Consider the following 23,505-nt stretch of genomic DNA (forward strand, 5'->3'; position numbering starts at 1 on the left):
AATTGCAGAGAAATCGAGAGATGGGCATTTTCAATAAACGTATTTATTGAACAGTCTTCTTTCTCATGCAGAAGAAAAGAACTGCTACTATCGTAATTCTGGCTGCAAAGTATAATACGTACAGCAAGAAGAGTATTATAAAATAATACTGTAAAAGCATGATATGGTTTCTAAGCCATAAAATACATACAAAAATAACAATGACTAAAAAGTACTCAACTGGTGCTTCTAAAATACGCCTACCCCGATGTACCTAACCAGAATCTAGTACGAGGGAAGAAGTAAGTGAGATGTAGCATAGGTTTAGTATTCTTTGCCAAGAATCTATCCAAGATTTCTCTTAAAGGTCTAATCAGCTCCGTGCCTTGGTTTTAGAATGAAGGAGGTCTGGTATCTCTGTCTCGGGACTCGATTTCCCAACATCCCGCAAGGGGAGCTTGGAAGCACTGGAGCTGGATTTCTCGGCAAGAGAAAAGACAGCGTCTCTCTCAGTGCGTCAGCTGGAAGGTCGGCTTCCTTCGGCACTTGCTGTAGTGAGCTGTGTCGGGCAAGTAGATATTCTAGCTGCTCCAAACCACTGTGTGTTTGCTAGGGCAAGTGTGGGCATATTTATATCTTGAAGGTGCCTGGTTTGATGTAAAGTTGGACATAATAACGTCATCAAAGAACGGCAGTTCTTTGAAAACTCCATGAGTTATTGGACAAATCAATATTGAAGCAAGGGGAAGTCCCTGACTCCTGAAGCAGAGTTTTCCAAGAAATCCTTGTGGCTTTTCGGAACTAGTGAAAGTATCCATGCCTGTATTTGGACTGCATGGGCTATGTCTAAATATGGTTTTGATTTCTATGCCTATATAAGGGACAAGGTGATTTATACCTAAATAAGGGCATGAATTGGGAACATTTACACTAGGGTCCTAAAATACTATACAACAGTATTGGTGGTAGTAGTATTGGTGGTGGTGGTGTTGGTATTGGTGGTGGTGGTATTGGTGGTAGTACTGGTGGTGGGATTGGCCGTGGTATTGGTATTGATGGTGGTGGTGGTATTGGTGGTGTTAGTGGTGGTGGTTTTGGTGGTGGTGGTATTGTGGTGTTGGTACTGGTGGTTGTGGGGTAGAGGTGGTGGTGGTATTGGTACTGGTGGTATTGGAGGTGGTAAAGAAGTTGATGGTATTGGTGGTGGTATTGGAGGTCGTAATGGACTTGATGGTATTGGGGGTGGTGGTGATACTGGAGGTGGTGGAATTGTGGTGGTGGAATTTTTGGTGGTATTGGTGGTGGTACTGGTAATGGTGTTGGTGGTATTGATGGTGGTATTGCTGGTGGTAGTGGTATTGGTGGTGGTATTGGATTGGAGGTGGTGGTATTGGTGGTGGAGGTGGTGGTATTAATGGTGGTGGTAGTGGCATTGGTGGTGGTATTGGTGGTGGTGGTAGTATTGGTGGTGGTATTAGTGGTAGTACTGGTGGTGGTATTGGTGGTGGTAGAATAGGTGGTATTGTTGGTGGTATTGATGGTGGTGGCGGTATTGGTGGTGGTGTTGGTGGTAGTGATAGTGGTGGTGGTGGTATTGGTGTTGTTGGGGGTGATGGTATTGGTGGTGGTGGTGGTGTCGTTAATAACATGGGCTTTTGAAAACAACTCGTCAGGTGGCTTTAGTACAGATGACATGTAACACAGATGTACTGCTATCAACTTCAGATCATTAGCACGTGATTATGTGCTACCTGGAATTCACATGACTTAATTCGCTAATCATTTCTAAATCCATTTTACTTTATTTTTTTTGGGGGGTGGGGGGGTTGAAATAGACAGGATATAATGCCGTGTTAAATTGCTTGAAAACGGGCGGCCGTGTTGCTATAAAAAACCCAAGCAGTTTCAGCTGAAGCAGCGCATGTCCGCCCTGCAGTAAAAGAAACTCAATAAAGTAAATAGTGCTCACAGACTCAACAACCGGTCCCGTGTAACAACTGAAGTAAAAAGGCCAGTCGCCGTGAGAGGGTACAAATGAAGACAAGGCAGTACTAAAGAGGGACTAACAAGCCTATAAACGAATCTGAAGGTAGCATTTATTAAAGAAAAATGACACAAGCCAATGAAAAATATGGCAGGAGAGTGGGCGTGGCTTCTCTCCCATACTCTATTACAGCAGTATCGCAGAGCGCGCAGCACATGCGTGCTGCCTCTAGGCTCGACCTAAAAATCTTGCACCGCTTACTGCATTGTCGTGAGGTTCTGCTAGTTAGGCTTGAAGTGGTGGCAGACTATAATAGTTTGCAAACGTTTTATGACTTATTACACCTTTGCTTGCTAATTAATTATTCTGTTGATTCAAACATACATTGTCATTCTGTGCTTCATCATTAAGATTATGCACTGAACTGCAAATTAAATGAATTATTTTAAAACTATAGGCCTCTCTGCTCCTCTATGCTAATTCTCTCCTCTTCTACTTTTCTTTTTTGTCTCTTCTCCGTGCTAGCTGCCCTCGACCCTCGTTCCTCTTGGAACTCCCTCTAGTTCCTTTCTCTTTCCCCATTGTATTCCTCATTTCTCACCACAAGTCGCCCTGTCTCCTTACCCCCTCCCATTTTCTCTGTTTTCCTATTTTCACCGCCCGCAACCCACCGTCGTTCCTCTCTTCCACACCTTCATCTTTCCCCAAGTACCCGCTTCATTACCCCTGACCAGACTTCCTTTTGGCGGCCTCTCATTTGCATGGCTAGGGCTTGCCTAGAGACAAAACGCTGTCTATATTACAGACTCATATTCTTCACAATGGTGTTTGCTTCTATGTCAAAAGAAGGTTGGGTGACAATGGAGCCTTAATTATAGTCTTCCTTTCCTTTCTATGTCATGGAAACTCAAGTAGGCCTGTAATGAAGGCAGCCTTACTAGCCAACTTTTATTTCACATAGAAATTAAAACAGGACTATACTGAAGACAAGGCAACCTTCAATATAAACAGTCCTTAATGTCTTACATTTGTATCACTTTAATGTGTTTACACTGCATGTCAAGCATATTTCACCCAGCACCTTTTGGCCGGTTTCTTTTTGGTTCATTATAAAGCGACTGAATACTGTGTCCTTCCGGGTTTCAGTCTCGACAGTAATTAACAAGCATTAGTAAATGCATTAGGTTTTGCCTATGTGATTAGTAATACGCTATTTAAATTGTGGCTTGCTGTGTAGAATATAACTTACAGAAAGTCTGTAAAAGTGTTATGACTGATTTGCTCTTGCAATAGAGCTTCTGGCTTGTCTCATTCGGGCAGATGTCAGTTACGCTGGCAGGGCTCCCATGAAGGTCAAATTGCCCAATACGCAGACGATGTCCTGCTCTTTCTAGCTGACCCAGCCCAATCCAGACCGTGGTGCCTCCAGATCCTTCACTCCTTTGAGAGAGCGTCGGTTTTACACCTTAACCCGGCGAAATCCACTCTTGTGCCCCTTCAGGCTTCAAGGGAGTGTGCGGGTTAGGAAACAGCTATCCCCCTGCGAAGACTGTCGTTCAAGTATCTCAGAATCTCATTAACGCTTCTTCCGAAGCTGACCTGGTCCCTCAATGCCAACCCATTGCTCAAAGGTACAAAAGATGACCTTTGTCATTGGAAATTGCTTACACCCAACCCCCTTGGTAGGATTGCCCTGTTCAAAATTATGTTTCAGCCCTGTCTTCTGTACGTACACCAAAATCTCCTGCTCCACCTTCTTCGCAGTTGGTTCCGTAGGTTGGATGGGGTGGCCACGATTTATCAGGAGGCCGGGGGGGGGGGGGCTCGAGATCGCTACTGGCTCTAGCACACTGTCAACGGGCCCCATATGATGGGGGAGTGGGGATGACAAACCATTTCCTGTACTATCTGGTCATCCATCTCCTGGTTATTCACAACTGGTTTATTGGTGGTTGGTTGGATCCGGCTTACTGACTGTAACTAGAGAGCCTGGGTTCTTTCAGGTTCAGGTTATGCTCTACGGGGCTTCAATTCCCCACACTTGACCAGCAGTAACCCGAACAGCCTTCATTGTGTGGCGGTCCATGCTGCGGCACAACCAATGGGATGCTAAAATTGCACTACAAACAGCCCTCTGGCATGGGACTTGGCTGCGGGAGGTTGGGACATTAGCGGGCTTCCAGAAGTGGGACCAGATAGATATCACTTGCTTGGGGGATGTATGGAGGGGAGAGCATTTGTCCTCCCTATGTGCACTGCAGTGAACATACTCCCTGCACTTAACTCAATATTTCAAATACCTCCAGTTGTGTCATACACTCGCCCTCCACATTCCCGACCACACACCATACCCAGATTTTAGCCCGTTGGAAGCTAAGCTTCTTATGGGGAACTTGGGGAAGTGGGGAATATCGCAAATCTATTGATCCCTGATAAACAATACCCCGCCCACACTGGATTCCCTTAGGACTCGCTGAGAACACTGGATAGGCCCTTTTGAGCAGCAGGACTGGAGGGATGCATTGATGGCCCATAAGGTGCTAACCATATCGGCTAGGCTCCGCCTCATTCAAATCTATTATCTCCATTGTGCATACCTCACTCCTGTGCGGCTACACAAAGCGAGATTCCTCTCAACCCCAAAGTGCCCCTGTTGTGAGGCAGAGCCAGAGGATTTCTACCACATGGTCTTTTCCTGGGCCATCCTTTCCAAGTACTGGGGGTCGATAGTGTCTGAGCTAAGTAGCATACTGGGCTGGATGGTCCCTCTTAGTCCTCTTGCCCTTCTCCTGGGGGTGATGGATGGGAGGATTGTTCCTGTACTGATAAATTGTTCCTAGGGACTGCCATTTTGATAATCAAGAGAGACATTGCAGTGACCTGGAAGGACTCAGCATCTCCCTCCATTGCGAAGTGGCGTAGAGAAATGGACTGGTGCACCATCCAAGGAAAATTTGTGGATGAAGCAAGATAAAGAGCGTATATGGGGAAATGGCTGGGCTGATGTTTTGCAGAAAAATGTTTTAAAGTCTTGGGGAGCAACAGAGGGCTTGTCTATCATGAGACCAGGGGGGAGAGGGGAAAGGAGAATTCAACAAATGCATTAAAACACTATATGTCACAGTGATGCACTCTTCACTTAGTTGCTTGTAAAAACCAAAAGAATTTTGTATCAAAAAAATGTTTTAGGACTTGTTTATGTGCAAAAGGCAATATATTGTTCTGTTACTAGTGGTATTATAAAGTGGGGTTGTTATGTAAATGGTGGAGGATATAGACAAACATACATGTACCTGATAAGTAGGCTTGAAAGTTGTGCACCTATGGAGAGTATATTTACAACAAGGGGTGGTGAGGGACAGAGTCTCTGAATTAAGCAGAAAGCTCTCACCCAGTCAAGAGATCAGGGCTAGATCCAACACCGTTTTTTAGCTCACTGCACCATCCCAGTTTCAGAACCTGGCTGTATGCAAATTAGTCTGTTGCTGTCCCAGTGCATGATGGGAACAGGGCAAACCAAACTACAAAAGCCAATTCTTACACTGGGAAGGAAACAAGCTCCTGGGGACCGGTTTCTGGCATTACAGCCGTCTTCGGCCCGGTTTGCTTGAATCCTGATGGTGCAATGAGCAAGGGTCTCACATCTGAGAATACCCTTCCACGCTTAGGGTGGACAAAAATATTTACAACAAGGGGTGGTGAGGGACAGAGTCTCTGAATTAAGCAGAAAGCTCTCACCCAGTCAAGAGATCGGGGCTAGATCCAACACCGTTTTTTAGCTCACTGCACCATCCCAGTTTCAGAACCTGGCTGTATGCAAATTAGTCTGTTCCTGTCCCAGTGCATGATGGGAACAGGGCGAACCAAACTACAAAAGCCAATTCTTACACTGGGAAGGAAACAAGCTCCCGGGGACCGGTTTCTGGCATTACAGCCGTCTTCGGCCCGGTTTGCTTGAATCCTGATGGTGCAATGAGCAAGGGTCTCACATCTGAGAATACCCTTCCACGCTTAGGGTGGACAAAAATATTTACAACAAGGGGTGGTGAGGGACAGAGTCTCTGAATTAAGCAGAAAGCTCTCACCCAGTCAAGAGATCAGGGCTAGATCCAACACCGTTTTTTAGCTCACTGCACCATCCCAGTTTCAGAACCTGGCTGTATGCAAATTAGTCTGTTCCTGTCCCAGTGCATGATGGGAACAGGGCAAACCAAACTACAAAAGCCAATTCTTACACTGGGAAGGAAACAAGCTCCCGGGGACCGGTTTCTGGCATTACAGCCGTCTTCGGCCCGGTTTGCTTGAATCCTGATGGTGCAATGAGCAAGGGTCTCACATCTGAGAATACCCTTCCACGCTTAGGGTGGACAAAAATATTTACAACAAGGGGTGGTGAGGGACAGAGTCTCTGAATTAAGCAGAAAGCTCTCATCCAGTCAAGAGATCAGGGCTAGATCCAACACCGTTTTTTAGCTCACTGCACCATCCCAGTTTCAGAACCTGGCTGTATGCAAATTAGTCTGTTCCTGTCCCAGTGCATGATGGGAACAGGGCAAACCAAACTACAAAAGCCAATTTTCACAGCTTTTTAACTTTCACGCCCTCTGGTTAGGGTGGGCCTTAGTGTGCCCATACCGCAGAGGTATACTCCCCCATGGTCCTGAAGAATGCCCAGTAAATTATACAAAAAGGGCAGAAACATGTTGACCCCACTCTAAGTGGAAACAACCAAACAATTTATTTGGTATTTTTTCCATACACATAGTTTTTAATATGTCAGATTGGCCACCGATTGGCCATACTGGCTGTATGCAAATTAGTCTGTTCCTGTCCCAGTGCATGATGGGAACAGGGCAAACCAAACTACAAAAGCCAATTCTTACACTGGGAAGGAAACAAGCTCCCGGGGACCGGTTTCTGGCATTACAGCCGTCTTCGGCCCGGTTTGCTTGAATCCTGATGGTGCAATGAGCAAGGGTCTCACATCTGAGAATACCCTTCCACGCTTAGGGTGGACAAAAATATTTTGTTTTTGGCCACTATAGGTGTGGCAGGGTATACTCAGACATGAGTCCCTTTCTCACTGCACCATCAGGATTCAAGCAAGCCGGGCCGAAGAAGGCTGAAATGCCAGAAACCGGTCCCCGGTAGCTTGTCTCCTTTCTGGTGAAGAATTGGCTTGGTAGTTTAGTCTGCCCTGGTCCCATGATGCACTGGGCCAGGGACAGACTGATTTGCATATAGCCAGGCTCTGAGCTGGGATGGTGCAGTGAGATAAATAACGGTGATGGATCAAGCCCTGATCTTTGGACTGGGTAAGAGTGGTCTGCTTAATTCAGACACTCTGTTCATCACCACCCCCTTTTCTGAATCGTTTTTGGCCACTATAGGTGTGGCAGGGTATACTCAGACATGAGTCCCTTTCTCACTGCACCATCAGGATTCAAGCAAGCCGGGCCGAAGAAGGCTGAAATGCCAGAAACCGGTCCCCGGTAGCTTGTCTCCTTTCTGGTGAAGAATTGGCTTGGTAGTTTAGTCTGCCCTGTTCCCATGATGCACTGGGCCAGGGACAGACTGATTTGCATATAGCCAGGCTCTGAGCTGGGATGGTGCAGTGAGATAAATAACGGTGATGGATCAAGCCCTGATCTTTGGACTGGGTAAGAGTGGTCTGCTTAATTCAGACACTCTGTTCATCACCACCCCCTTTTCTGAATCGTTTTTGGCCACTATAGGTGTGGCAGGGTATACTCAGACATGAGTCCCTTTCTCACTGCACCATCAGGATTCAAGCAAGCCGGGCCGAAGAAGGCTGAAATGCCAGAAACCGGTCTCCGGTAGCTTGTCTCCTTTCTGGTGAAGAATTGGCTTGGTAGTTTAGTCTGCCCTGTTCCCATGATGAACTGGGCCAGGGACAGACTGATTTGCATATAGCCAGGCTCTGAGCTGGGATGGTGCAGTGAGATAAATAACGGTGATGGATCAAGCCCTGATCTTTGGACTGGGTAAGAGTGGTCTGCTTAATTCAGACACTCTGTTCATCACCACCCCCTTTTCTGAATCGTTTTTGGCCACTATAGGTGTGGCAGGGTATACTCAGACATGAGTCCCTTTCTCACTGCACCATCAGGATTCAAGCAAGCCGGGCCGAAGAAGGCTGAAATGCCAGAAACCGGTCCCCGGTAGCTTGTCTCCTTTCTGGTGAAGAATTGGCTTGGTAGTTTAGTCTGCCCTGTTCCCACGATGCACTGGGCCAGGGACAGACTGATTTGCATATAGCCAGGCTCTGAGCTGGGATGGTGCAGTGAGATAAATAACGGTGATGGATCAAGCCCTGATCTTTGGACTGGGTAAGAGTGGTCTGCTTAATTCAGACACTCTGTTCATCACCACCCCCTTTTCTGAATCCTATGGAGAGTATAGGTAAAGAGTGGATGAAAAACCATACATTTACTGCATAAGTGCTGTTTTTGCAAATCCAAAAACACAAGATTAACCAAACACCTTTTCATCTAGTTTTCGTAATGTCTATTGTTAAGATAAACAAATGAAAATTCACTTTACATTTTTCAAATGAGCATTTGAGCAGTTGTGAAATATAAGTCAAATAAATGCACTGAAAGTGAGAGTGTTTTATTGACATGGGCTAGTTTTCTTTTATTACAGATTTCTCAAATTAAGTTTTTCTTTTTATTTTGCACTGCACATTTTGTTTATTATTGTGAAAAAACAAACATGAACATAAACTCTGAAACATTCATGATCATATAGTAAATGTTTGCACATGCATTGTCATTGTGTTACTAACGGTTTGATATTTTTGTTTATTTAAACAGTACACTGCAACACTTACAATGATTGTGCTATATACTTTGAAGTTTGTATGTTGTAAGAAATACTGTATTTTATTCCCAAGGCATGTTATATTAAGGCCCAGTGACACTGCATCAGCTGCACCACTGAAATCATTATCCTAGTGCGTGCTAGATAACTGCACTTTGCCTGTTTTAAGAATGTGCAGTTGGAATTCTTTATGTTATAAAACAACGAAAATACAGGGGACTGTTTAAAATACTTTGGACAACTCAAACCCTTTTTAGCAATTATTAAGCTAAAATACCACACGTTAAAAGTATGCAAATAAATATGAATGCACGGCAGAATTCTCACTATAAGAAAATAACTCCTGCTTCAGTTTACAGAGTACCGCTCCATTACTACATTGCTTATTTATATGGCCAACGGAAAATACAGAAAACAATATACCATGTTTTTGGTGCTAGAACAATACAATCTGCACAGTAAAGACCAGTATGAAAAAAAATGCTAAACCATCTACCTGCTTACTAGATAAACGCTCATTGTTAAGAAAGTAGATATCACACACCAAGGAAGAACATTTTTTTGTTATGTAAAAGTAATCCCAAAAAATAGATCCCTTCCAAAAAAAGAACAGCAGTTCAAAAGTTCAAATCCCTACAGTCACCAAACATGCTTGCTCACAAAGACAAGCTTTGATGCAATACAACAACAATGCCCAGTAGCTGGAATTTTCTAATTTCACTGCTCTTGAAACTATACATCCTCCCTTCCAGGCCAGTAGAAGGAACATGCTGTAATCACAAAACTTGAGGAATACTTTTAGTATTAAATCTGTTTATTGACAAATGAGCACACATGCACATGACTGTGTTTACAGTCCATGACTCTCTGGTAGCTGTCTGGTGCTGTAATGCTATACAGAAACTGTCCCCAATGATAAAGGAGGTTAAAACATCCCTTCAGAGCACCACGGAACATGCTCATGTCAAGCATTGCCATCACTTAATTCGGGTTTATGCTACATAATGCGCCAACAAACACATGACACAGAAAAAAAACAATTCTATTAGCGACAAACACATGACACAACAAAACTCCATTTTATTAGCCGATCAAATCATAAAGAATGTGTCCCGCAGCCAGGGGAATATGAGTATTGGTGAAGAGTAAACGCTTCGTAGCCTTAACGTAAAATAAAAAGTTCTACAACTTTTGGACCCAGTGCCACTGCACCGGCTGAACCATTCAAATCATGACCCTTATTGCCTGCAAGGTAACTGCACTTGTGACTGCCTATTTGGTAGTAAAATATAGTCATAGTTGGTGTTTAGAGGGGTTCCTAGAACTTAGGGCCCCAGTGTAACTGCACCTGCTTCACTATTTAAATCATGACCCTAGTGCAAGATAACTGCACTTGTGACTGCCTGTTTACTATTAAATATAGCAATACTTGGTGTTTAGTGGTGTGCCTAGAGCTTTGTGTTCTGATGTCACTGCACCTGCTGCACCATTCAAATCATGATCCTAGTGCCTGTAAGATTACTACATTTGAAACTGCCTGTTTAGTAGTAAAATATAGTCATAGTTGGTGTTTAGAGGGGTTCCTAGAACTTAGGGCCCCAGTGTAACTGCACCTGCTTCACTATTTAAATCATGACCCTAGTGCAAGATAACTGCACTTGTGACTGCCTGTTTACTATTAAATATAGCAATACTTGGTGTTTAGTGGTGTGCCTAGAGCTTTGTGTTCTGATGTCACTGCACCTGCTGCACCATTCAAATCATGATCCTAGTGCCTGTAAGATTACTACATTTGAAACTGCCTGTTTAGTAGTAAAATTTATCAAACACTGGTGTTTAGTGGGGTCCTTAGAGCTTTTGACCAAGGTGCATTTGCACCTGCTGCACAATTCAAATCATGCCCCTTTTAACTGCAAGGTAACTGTAACTGCCTGTTTAGTAGTATAATATTAAAATATTAGGTGTTTAGAGGAGTTCTGACAACTTCTCAAAACATGACCCTATTGACTGCAAGGTGACTTCACTTCTGACTGCCTGTTTAGTATTAAGATTTAGCAATATTTGGTGTTTAAAGGGGTTCCTAGAGCTTTGGACCTCTGTGTAGTTGCACCTGCTGCACCAGTGAAATCATGACTCTAGATCCTGCAAGGTACCTTCACTTGTGACTGTCTGCTTAGAAGTTAAATATAGCAATATTTGATGTATGGAAGGGTTCTGACAACTTTCGGCCAGATGCCGCTGCACCTGCTACACCATTCAAATCATGTCTTTAGAGCCTCCAAGATAACTGCACTTGTGCCTGCTTTAGTTGTAAAATATAACAATAATTGGTGTTTAGTGGGGTGCCCAGAGCTTGTGGTCCCAGTATCACAGCACCTGCTGCACCATTGAAACCATGACCATAGTGCCTGCTAGTTAACTGCACTTATGACAGCCTCTTAGTATTAACATTTAGCAATAATCTGTGTTTAGTTTCGTCCCTAGAGCTTTGGACCATGGTGCCAATGCACCTGCTGCACCATTTAAATCATAACCCTAGTGCCTGCAAGACAACTGCATTTGTGACTGCCTGTTTAGTAGTAAAATATAGCAATATTTGGTGTTTAGAAGAGTTATGACAAATTTTGGCCCCTGAGCCACTGCACCTTTTCCACCATTTCAATCAGGATCCTAATGCCTGCAATGCAACTGCACTTGTGATTTAAGTTTTTTGTAGTAAAATATAAAAACTTTAGGAGTTTAGTGGGGTGCCTAGAGATGTTGGTGCCGGTGTCACTGCACCTGCTGCACCATTGTAATTATGACCCAGGTTCCTGCTAGATAACATAACTTGTGACTGCCTGTTTAGTAGTAAAATATAGCAATATTTGGTGTTTAGAAGAGTTATGACAACGTTTGGCCCTGGTGCCATTGCACCGGCTGCACCATTTAAATCAAGCCCACTTTAACTGAAAGGTAACTGCAATTGAGACTGACTGTTTAGCAGTAAAATATAGCAATATTAGCTGTTTAGAGGGACAGATCACAAAATATAAACAGTCTGCAGCGTTGACCAAAAGGAAAGAAGTTCAAACCACAAACGCAGATGGGAATGAGTGGTTAGGCCACGGAAAACTGATAAGAGACACAAAAGGAAGAACAGGTTACAAACTATAGAAAGAGAGTAAAGTAAAACTGGCAAACATACGGAACCAAAAAAAGTGAAGGCAGGATGTAAGTCCCTTTTAAGATACATTAAAAACAATAGATTCCATGAGCTCAGCGCAAGAAATTCATCTGTTTGGGCTCCGGTAGGGCTCTCCCAGCTATGCGCTGGAAAGGCACATCTGGTGCCAGGAGGGCCTATGGCCCGGAGAACCGCCAAGACCAGTAATTGCAACATTACTATATTATAAAGACCGGGACCATATCTTCGCGCAGGCACGTGCAAAGCGTGATATCTGAACAGAATCAGAATGTAATGATATTCCCTGATACTGCTAGGGAAGTACAAAAACAAAGGGCCTCTTTTACAGAGGTCACGAGGCATCTTCATGAAAAGGGGGAATTACATATGCAATGTTGTTACCTGCTAAGTTGCATTGCATATGGCTATGAGGCACTGTATTTTACTACGCCCCAGCAGGTTTCTGAGTGGTTAGATCAGCTCCCCTGGTGAGAGGGTGCACGGCCCAGGAATAAGAAGCAAATAGTCGGTCTGATAGTGGGGAAGGAAGGGTGAAGGTGCAGTCTCCTCTGGGCTACAAGCTCGTCAGGAGCACAAAAGAATGGTTAGAGAGGTGGCGGGTCGTAGAGGAACTGCAAAATAATCCCTTACACAAAATACTGAGGAAGAGAAGGGAACGTAAACAGAAACATCTAGCATATCTAGTTCTGATTCAGGGATAATTCACAGTAGCAATGAAAATTCTGTGTGGACCTAATCTTTATACTAACATTCCCAGAAATGAGTTCCATATGAATACTTGTTCCAAGTCTTCTGTATTCAGCACCTACTGCTTATGTGAAAAGGGGTAAGCATATTGCAGAAAAATGATGTTATGGAAAGGGGGTCTCGACAATGTAGAATATTACTCTTGTATAGTCACCTAGGGGTGTTTATAAAGGCCATGATTGAGAGCACTAAAGTTGAGGCTGAAGGCAGTGCGAATATCTCACAGTGCCTGTCAGTGGGTCATAAAGGTGTTCGGAATACATGGTCATCCAATCCTTGGCCTCTCTACAGAGAGTACAGAGCAATGGTCACCTCTTTCAGTTGCAATTGTGATTCTGTGCAAATAAGTGTGAAGATTCACAGTTCTCAGAACTATGGCAAGGGTGGACAGGAGACCTACTAAACCTGAAGGGGTGGGGAGTTCCTTTAGTATGTCAAAGAATGAGGGAATATGTCCTCCCGAGAAACTACATAATTAACAAAAAGGTATCCCTCTACTAGAAGACATATTTACCAAGAAGGGGTTGTTACATGCCATGCCTATACACCACCTCAAAAAGAGGTGGGAAAAGGGGTAAATAATACTTTTTTTTATAAATACTACTCACCCACTCAAATAGTGGCATGCTTTATCATCGGGTTAACCCGGACTCCTAAACGTCAAGGTGGGTTCGACAATGTTCCAGGGAGCTCTTTGTATATTATTATCTAGGCGAGAGTGACAATTAAATAACAAATCCTCATGCACTCCCAAGGTATTCCTTTATTAACAGGATGCATGGGAAAGATTTTAAAAATAACTATAAAGGGGCATTAAGGATATTATGGTCCTATGACCCTTTAAATCACCAACATGTGCTCGCTCCCCCTTCCCTAAGACCCATATGTCGCGTACAGGCTCCGTCCTTGAGCTATTATCACAATACATGGATTGGTTCTTAGGGCCTCTGGTCACAAAAACAAGATCCTACATTAGGGATACCAAGCACCTGCTAAAATAAGTGGTGTGTGTCCACACTACAGAAATAATGCTGTGTCTCGACACTGAGGCACATGTACACCAATATCCCACAGGAAGAGAACTTGCAGGTCATCACTGATCTGTTGCTATCCCAAGAGTGGGAGTGGGCAGCCCCAGTGCAGTGGATCATGAGTTATTCTAAACTAGCACTAACAGAGAACTTCTCGTTTGAAGGCCAAATCTACCTATAGAGCCATAGGACCTCCATGGGGGTAAATTTGCGTCAAACATAGACTGCCTCTTTGTGGGGTAGTCTGAGGTGGAGATCATTTGGACCAACAACACGTTCAATGACGGTATCCACTTATGGCAGCAGTACATTGATGATATTCTGGTCATTTGACATGGATGAAACAGCCATCATTACATGGCTCAACGGCAGGAATCCCTATATGAGATTCCCTATTATGGCTGACAGAACTACTGTCATTTCTCAACATCACTATCATAAGAGTGGATGACTTACCAGCTCTCTGTACACTAAGCCCACAGACCGAAGCAACCTTCTGCATTTCAAGAGTGCTCACCTCAGAGAAAACCTGCCCTTGGGGCAGTTTTATGTATCAGTTTCATGTATCAGAAGAAATTGTTCTGATGTACGAGACTTTAGGAAGTCATGATAATTACCCAAAAACTCCAGGACAAAAAATATCCTGAGAAGATCAAAAAAGCACAAAAACTAGCATGCAACATCCCTAGAGATGCCTTACTAGAAACTGACACCAAAGGACAACAAAGCCTTGATCTTCATCAGCACCTACCACTCCTCGTCCAATACTATCAAGAAAATTGTGATCAAACACTTGTGTTTTCTCACACCAAACCAGTTGTCCTTCAGTACACCACTTTTTTCAATCAAAAGAAATAGAAGTATCTACAGTGCCAGAGGCACTCCCATATATTGGGACAACGTGATGACCTTTGACTACCATTGTTTTAATTGACTTTAGGTGTTTCTTGAATGTACAACATCGTTTTTACTGCATGTGCACTTTTCCTTGAAGATTTCTTTTGTGTCGCCTTGTAGTTTTAGAGTGGGAGTGCTTTCACAGAGTAGAACAGCCCTGCCAGGAACAGAACGTGTGGGATGTGCATTTGAAAGCATGAGCGAGGGAGAGGTGCGGAATGTACTTCTTGGTCTTGGAGTGCAGTATTATATGTAGTGGTGCTCAAATATGCATTATGTTGTTCATTGGGAAGTATTATGAAGTTCTTACTATTGGCTTTGACATGCCTTCATGTTATCTTGAATTCTGACCCTGTCTAGCTTGTGCTTTTGCGCACACAGGCAGGCTCCCAGATTACTCAAGTTGTTTAAGCTATTCATGTTCAAGGGTGTTTTGGGGGATTGTTTTCTGTACTGTTGGAGACTTTCGTAAGCTTCGTTAAGATAAGGGGTTGGAACATGTGAGAGCGCAGAAGGATACATGAGAACTCTTGCCTTTGGAATGCTTGCATGAAAAGTGTCCAACTCCAGTAAGTTTCCTCGGCACAGAGAAGGGCCTCTCGGAAACTTCTAGAGTTTTGAGATTATTAAACTGGGGTTTGTTGACTTGGAAATTGGGATTTTGGAATCTGAATGGAGATGGACACCTCCACTTCAGTGTAGCAGAACCCGGCTTTCTGAGGCTCTTAACTCTGGTTGTGAATCCCCCAGTCTGGAGTGGGCTAAGATGCAGTTTTTGAAGATGGTGAGGTGCTTTATTTTTGATTATTGACTTTGTGATGCGTGAGTTTGTCTGTGTGCACATTCAAGTCTTCAGTGAATATAATCATCTGATGTAGCTAGTGTATATATCCTTCTGATTTCTTGCAGTGGACGGCCATATTATCTGCTTGTATTTTATTTAATGTATATTTTGTTCCATACATTTACCGGTTGCATTTGCCTACTTATAAGTGTGATATTATTGCTTGCACACACACACACACACACATATATATATGTATGTATATATATATATATATATATATACATATACACATACATATATATATATATATATATACACACACATATATATATATATATATATATATATATTAATTTTAAAGTTCCAACCTAGAAGGTGCTCTCAGTCCGCAAAACAACACGACACCGCTGTAGTCTTCAAGGGTGTTTATTTAACTAACAACATGTTTCGGCTGCGGACAGCCTTGTTCATGTGGACGTGAACAAGGCTGTCCGCAGCCGAAACATGTTGTTAGTTAAATAAACACCCTTGAAGACTACAGCGGTGTCGTGTTGTTTTGCGAACTGAGAGCACCTTCTAGGTTGGAACTTTAAAATTAATTGAATTACCGGCTTGCTAGGCCGGCATTGGTGCCACCTCCCGAGGGGCCGCAGTCAGCGTTCGAGAGCGGACTTTGGAATTTATACATATATATATATATACACATATATATATATATACATACATATACATATATATACACATACATATACATATATATACATATATATATATATATATATATATATATATATATATATATATATATATATATATATATATATATATATATATATATATATATATATATATATATATATATATATATATATATATATATATATATATCTCCAACACTCCAGGTTGCCCACTGTGAGGAGCACAGGCCGAAGCACACCTCGTGCTGGGAGGTGAACAGCACCTTTCTGCAATTTCACTCGGATTCTGCTTCGTTTGCCCTACGCGTTTCGGAACACCTCCTTGATCACTAGCCATCACTCACAAAACAGCAGCAATCAACTTTAAGGGAAACACCTGCTTTTATTTAAATGAAGTCCAGCCCCTCGGGGCACGTACTCCTGCCTCTGTAGGTGTGTGCAAAGTTGCCTCCTTAGCAGTCCCCAACATTAATTAAAACCCAAGTGTGCATTGCCACATTGTTCGTGAAATAAAAGTTTATAAAATTCCAAGTGGATGAACTTCGATTCAATTGTTGAAGGTGCTGCCAATAAATGAACACTCCTTTTCGAGCGCTTCCGTCCTGTTACCAGCGTCTGGCCGTCCTGACACCTCAGGTCCGCTTCACAGCGGCGGTGCATCCTCATGGCTTGGGCACAGCCGCTAAAACATCCAACACTCCAGGTTGCCCACTGTGAGGAACCCACACGGAAGCACACCTCGTGCCGGGAGGTCAATAGCACCTTTCTGCAATTTTACTCGCATTCTGCTTCGTTGACTCTACGTGTTTCGGAACACCTCCTTGATCACAAGCCATCACTCAGAAAACAGCAGCAATCAACTGTGAGGGAGACACCTGCTTTTATTTAAATGAATTCCCATCCCTCTGGGCACGTACTCCCGCCTCAGTAGGCGTGGGCAAAATTGCCTTCTTGTCTTAGCTGTCCCCAACATGGAGTGTTGGAGATATATATATATATATTGGAAAGTCTTTTTGTTAGAGAGTGTTGCAAAACTAAAATTATATGCCTTGTTTTGAAAACAGTATTTTGATGTGCCTCATTTTATAAGAGTGAGATCCCTTTCCAGGTGTTTTTATTGCTTCGCCGTGTTTGTGCCTCCATGTGGGAGGGCGGTATTTTCTATTATTTGGGAGGGCGAAGCAATACAGTATCAGACACACACCGGTCCATAGCAACACATGACAAAGAGCACTGGAACTACAAACAACACTTCGAGACCTCCCCTGGTGACTGGTCCCTGTCCTTGCGGAAACATTTCTGTATGCCTGCTCATCAAACAGTCAAAAACACTAGACCAAGGCCTGCCAACATCTTGAGAGCAGAGAACACGCATGAATAGAAACAGCAATAATGTAGTGTAGGCGTGGCACATAACCTCCATCTTGGTAAGTATCTCTTCTACTAGAGTGAAACCCTTTTGTTGATTGTGAAGGTACACAGTTATCGAAACAAGAACAAGGCAAAAGTAAAAGAAAATGCAATGCTTAAAAGTTTGTGGATGCATAGGGTGTTGTGGGGGTTGGTGAACTGAAGGAGATGCAAGGATGTGCATTCAGGAGAGAGTGAAACAAGGGTGATGAAGAGTAAAGACATACAGAGCAAGATATATAGATAGAGAAGTGGAGAGAAAAGAGGTGTTTTTGTTTAACAGAGTGAAAATAACATGAGAGGTTGGGACACACAAAAGGCTACTACCCCTTCAACAGTCCTCAGCAATGTTAAATTCAGTCTCACAATTACAATATTTTCAGTATTAATGATTAAAAAGAAAATCACTGTTGAACTTATTTATCTGCTGTGTGTAATATACCTGGATGCAATAAGATGCAATTTAGAGAGTAACCAAGATTCAGGTAGGTTGGCACACAAGGAGAATTACAGAAATTTAGTTCACTCTTAAGACATGCACTTAATTACACAGTTCTTGTCCCTTTTAGAAGCCCCCTACTTATAGCATCCAACTTAGAGCCCTAGGTGAAAATTAAGGAACATATAGAGTTGTATTGTGGTATTTGCAGGACTTTAAGGCGGTACGGTCCCTTCGGGTCTCAGGCCCGGTAGTAATTAAAAACATTAACTGAAACAGGTCCCTATCAGTCCTTATATTTATGTCCTCAACTGTACTGGCAAAAACACTAATCAATTTCCTAACAATGAATGTAAAATAGAAATGTTATGGTAGCCCATGTCAGCAGTTTAGTTTGTTTATCTATACTACTATAATAAAGGAAGAACTTTCAGCCTTTGAGGCGGGTAAACTCGGGAACCACAGCGCCAATCCACACACCCGATACACCGTTGGAATCGTCAGGGTGTGTAAATGGTTATAGGCTATATAAATAAAAAAAAAACGTTATTTAAAAAATTTACAGTAAAAAAAAAAAAAGTAGTCCCTCCGAAGTAGCGCCGGCCGCAACGTGCGTGCTCACGTCAGGAGCGCGGGGAGGAGCGGCGTCCAGGAGCGCGGGGAGGAGCGGCGGACATGGCGCAGGGGAGGAGCGGTGACGTGAGGAGCAGCGGACAGGCCAGCGGCGGTGCGAGCAGCGGACAGGCTGGAGGAGCGGCGGCTTAGGTAAGGGAGCGGTGGACATGGCGCGGGGGAGGAGCAGTGACGTGAGGAACAGCGGACAGGCCAGCGGCGGTGCGAGCAGAGGACAGGCGGGAGGAGTGGCGGCTGAGGTAAGGGGACCCATGTCGGGGCAGGCAGGGGTCGGGGCAGGCAGGGGTCGGGGCAGGCAGGGGTCGGGGCAGGCGGGGATCGGGGCAGGCGGGGGACGGGCCAGGCGGGGGACGGGACGGGCGGGGGCATGGGCTGCTGGACAATGTCGGGGCGGGCGGGGGTCGGTGAAGCCTGTTGCTCCCGGACAAGGTCGGGAGGGGCTGCTAGTATTTCATATTTTACTTAACCCCTTTGGTGTTTCAGACGGCCCCCCGGCCGTCATACGTCACAGTGGGTGTGTGGGGAGGACAGCCGGGGGCAGTCCGAATCTCGCCCACTCTCTAAATCGTCTGCACAGGGCGAAAATTGGCAACGCGCGCAGGGGGTTAATGAATAAGTTACTTACCTTTGGTAACACCTTACCTGGTAGACACAAGATCCAGCTGCAGGTTCTTTTACCTTTAAATTATCCCCAGATGCAAGACTGGATCCGGAAAAGTTTCTGCAGCAGTACCTCTGAGCGTCGGAAAAGGGTGTAGAGCGACTCCATAGCAACGCCTTCCACCAGACATGACGTCGGCAGTCCATATAAGCCCTCCCATGGATCGCTGACATCAGTTTCTTCTGTGACCACTTTCTGTACTAGAACGCAGAGCCACTTATTGAAACTGCTAGGAAACAGTGTGCCCAAAAATTATTTTCTTTTGTAAAACGTTATAATAAATTATTTATTGTGTTTATTATATTTTATATATTTAAACTGAAAGGCAAGAGAATGACAAAAGTGATTTGGAAAAGGAAAGGACAACCCAGTTCGCAGAGCAGGAAGGAAGGCAGGTCGGTAACAAATATGGAACTGGATTCTGTCTCAACCACGGACATTGGCAGAGATATGATAACGGCAGGCCGGCAACAGCCATTTGGTTCAGCATAAAAGAATAGAGGAAGTAGAAGATATCAGGTGAAAAACAACCCAATAGAATAGAGCAACGAAGACCACTATCTGAGACTGTAAAATAGCAAGTTAAACAAAGGCCAACACAGCCTATTCAGGCAACCAGTCTCCATCTTAAAAGAAAGAATATCAGACAGAAAGGGGGGCTGATTTAAGCCATGGAGAAAGACAAAATAATAAGCGTGGGCAGTGGCGACGGGAATGTAAGGAGTGTGGTGAGGCAAAAATAAAAGTAAAAAAATAATCCCACTTACCTTGTATGCGTGATGTCCGCCTCCTCGCTTGGGTCTTTAGGTAGGCAGGATCCAGGAAACTGCATTAACCACTCATGGTGCTGCTCTCATGCTGCATGAGAGCAGTGCCAGGATTGGAGGGAGTGGCCCCTCTCGCCGCTCACAATAACACTGGAGCCCTATGCTGTCTCTAACCTAGCTGTAGAGAGGCTTAAACTGTGCATGTCTGGCTTGTCGATGCAAGATGGACGGCCAAAAAGACATGCACACTTTAAATCAAAGTGGTATGCCTATAAATGCTTTCTGCAGCTGCCTGACTGGCAGCAGCAGAAAGCTCCCCACCCACCCCTCCTCCCCATCACGACTCAGCTTGGGACGGGGTTTTGAAAAAAAATATTTTTCTATTCCTGGGGTAAATTTTTATGGGGCGAAGCTCCTCTGCCTTAATGGAGAAGCCGCCTCGGAGTGTGGGAAGACCAACACAACAAGCAGACGTCCACAACCAATCAGTATAAGAACTGGAGTAACAGACTGAGTGGCAGCTGACACAGCATATCAAGGGCAGAGGACACATAAGAAATTTGTTATAGGAGAAAGGACACATAAAGGGCCAGAAGGTATCATTGAAGTACCGCAAAAAACCCATAGTATACCACGACTATAAAGGAGAAATAACCTCACCTCTTACAGAGGAAGAGAAGGGAGAGAAAATTCCACAAGAAAAGAGAAATCTCCAGTGTTCACGAGACAACCTTTGTCCAGTCAACAATCCCCGTGACATCAAAAGTTAGAATCTCGGTGTCATCTGAGAGTGTTCTTGTCCTCACTCATGAGTCCAATAGATAATGAACCCCCAAGGTTTTGGAACTTTATCCTCGTGCACGAGAAGTGAAGGAAAGTCCCAGGAAGAATCTGAAAGGAGTACCAAACCCCCGTACGAACCAACCCTTGAGAGGGTGGCCAAGGAACACACATTCGAAAGAACAACCAGTTCAGTATCTAAATGTTGGGATTGGTATAGGAAGTGTTATCAAAATGTTTCCAAACAAAGCACAAAAACATTGTCAAAAAGAATAACCGCTTCATGCAGGACAGATGTAGAGTAAAAAACACCACACAGTGGCAGAGAACAGAACAAATTGGCAGAGTAGATCACCCATGCCAAGAAACGGACAAAGTACATCCACAAGGAACCTTGAGAGAAATAGAAATTACAAGAGTCCTCTGTACTTGAGCATTACTGGAACTAGAGCAAAGAGGTGCTAAGCTGGATAGTAAAGAAAGAACGAACATCGCCTAGGGCAGGAGTGGACAATGTACACTAAGTCAATAAGTATGACCTCTTCCATTGCGTCTGCTAGAAAAAAGGGGCATCAAATAAAGTGTAAGGAAAATACCCTGGCTAATGTGGAGAATGCACTCAACAAAATGGGGAGGTGGGCACGAGCAAGGAGAAACCCCATGCACCACCATCCTACCAAAGCACACAATGGAACGTCTCCTATAACGGCTACTAAAATGCCAGAACATATGGAGGAATTCCCATAGAGCACACCGATATAGTAACCTGGGGGCCAAAGAACAAGGCAACAGTGCATCCGCACAAGACCAGCAGAATACCCCAACAAAATCTTGTTAGAAAAAAACAACAGGCATGGAAGCTAAAAGGGCCATAAAACAATATATGCCCCAATAAGGGTCACTGATAGGTTAGGAAGTAATAAAAAATACCTGCAGGACACAGAAGCACCTCACCGGGTGCCACTCATAGATTTACCGAGAAAGAAAAAGGCCAATGGCACCGTTCCAAAATGGGTCACATGAAAAAGAACAGCCAGGTGACCTTAAATTGTACCAGCTGTGTGCAGGGGAAAGAGGAGCGGACGGTGTAACATGCAGGGCCACCCCAACAAACCCAAAAACAGTGTAAAGCAGAGTCAGCTTGAGCACCAAACTGATGTTGACTATCAAAAGGCATATCCACTATGGTAGACCGGTGAAACGCTACCAAAAGAGCCATGGCTCGCCCGACCGAACTGTGGTATCCATGCCACAGCAATTTAGCCGACTGACGACCATCCTGAAGCAGCTGAGTAAGTGGATCCAGGGTGTCATCAGGGACGGGGGAGAGAGGTAGCGAAACCGAATCCCACAACACGCAAAATAAACGACCCAGAAAACATGTGGTATTAAGCGACCGTAAAGCAGAACTGGAGGAAGAAAATATTTAACAAGAGCATCTGGACTTTTATACTGTCTGGAGGGACGTCATTCAGGGTACCAATGTCGGGGGAGGTTGTAGCAGCCTGAACCTCAAAGCTGCATGGAGTAGGCTGTCAAAGGAAGAAGATCAGGTTTAGCCCAACAGAATATCAAAGAGGGCTTCACTAAAGGGGAGCATAGGTTCAGCCCCCATCTGGCCCTGATGAGGCATCTAAATTAGGGGATCAATGGCCACCTCTACAGAAGGAAGCTGCAGCTCCTGAACCACAGAAACTCTCCGCAGAAGCTCATAAAAAGCAGAGCTAGCCTCAGTAGCAAGGCTAGGAGGAGAAAAGAAGCCTGAGGATGGGGAAGAGTCAAGCCCACTAGACTCACCAAGGCCAGACACCCAATGAAACTCCAGAGGAGGCTGAGCAGTGTCACCTATGTCATCATAGATTTCACCAAAATACTTGTCTCCCGGGGGGAAACAGCAGGGGGCTCATCTGAACACTGAAGAAGCTAACCCGAAAAGAGTTTTCCTGCAAACGTCCTCGGGGAGGAGAGACGCAGTAGCAGGGATCAGAGTTGTTGACACAGACATTGGAGCCAGCAGGTCCAACACTGCTATCACAGTTGAGAACTCCAAAGGGCTGTGCACCGGAGTTGATCACTGATCCAGAGGGCCTCCCTGATGCAGAGGGAGGTCCTGCTGGCGTGGGGTCAGTCAAGGCTCCTCCAGCCTCCTTGGGGCAGAGAAATGCCCAGAGGGAGGAAGAGAAACAAAAATAGCATGAAGGGCGAGAAAATAGTCTTTCATCTGATCCAGAGTACCCTCAGCACTGGGTAATACCAGAAGGTTTGGGGTAAACTCATGCTTCGATTCTGCAACTGGAGAAATTGGAGGCTTGTCCGAGACACCGTGCGTACACGGCAAAGTGAGACAAGCCTGCGACTTTGAACATCAATGGAATGACCAGTCGACAAAGAAGATAAAGGACTCCAGGAGCTGGCCCTCGACCGGTCCTTGGATGGTGAAGACCGCAACAGACTAAGGACCTTCGACCATGGCCCCGCCAAAAGGGTCATGCGGCACTCCCACAACACACCAACGGAAGCTGAAGACATGAACTGTACCCTTTGGAGTCACGGTGCACGATCAGAAACCACATGCAAACAGAATGAGGGTGGAGGGCCAACATAGTCATCCACATGACCCTGAGGACATACAGAAAATGGCACACTGTGTCGTCGACAAACG

At 44.5% G+C, this 23,505-nt stretch overlaps 1 protein-coding gene across 1 annotated transcript in view; it reads right to left on the minus strand.

Moving 5' to 3' along the window:
• The window catches only part of LOC147721188 (protein AF-10-like), a 1,319,715-nt gene that overhangs the window by 463,089 nt on the left and 833,121 nt on the right, over nucleotides 1-23,505 (minus strand). The window lies entirely within an intron of this gene.

This window comes from Lissotriton vulgaris, chromosome 4_1 (assembly GCF_964263255.1).
Source record: "Lissotriton vulgaris chromosome 4_1, aLisVul1.2, whole genome shotgun sequence".
Taxonomy (NCBI): domain Eukaryota; kingdom Metazoa; phylum Chordata; class Amphibia; order Caudata; family Salamandridae; genus Lissotriton; species Lissotriton vulgaris.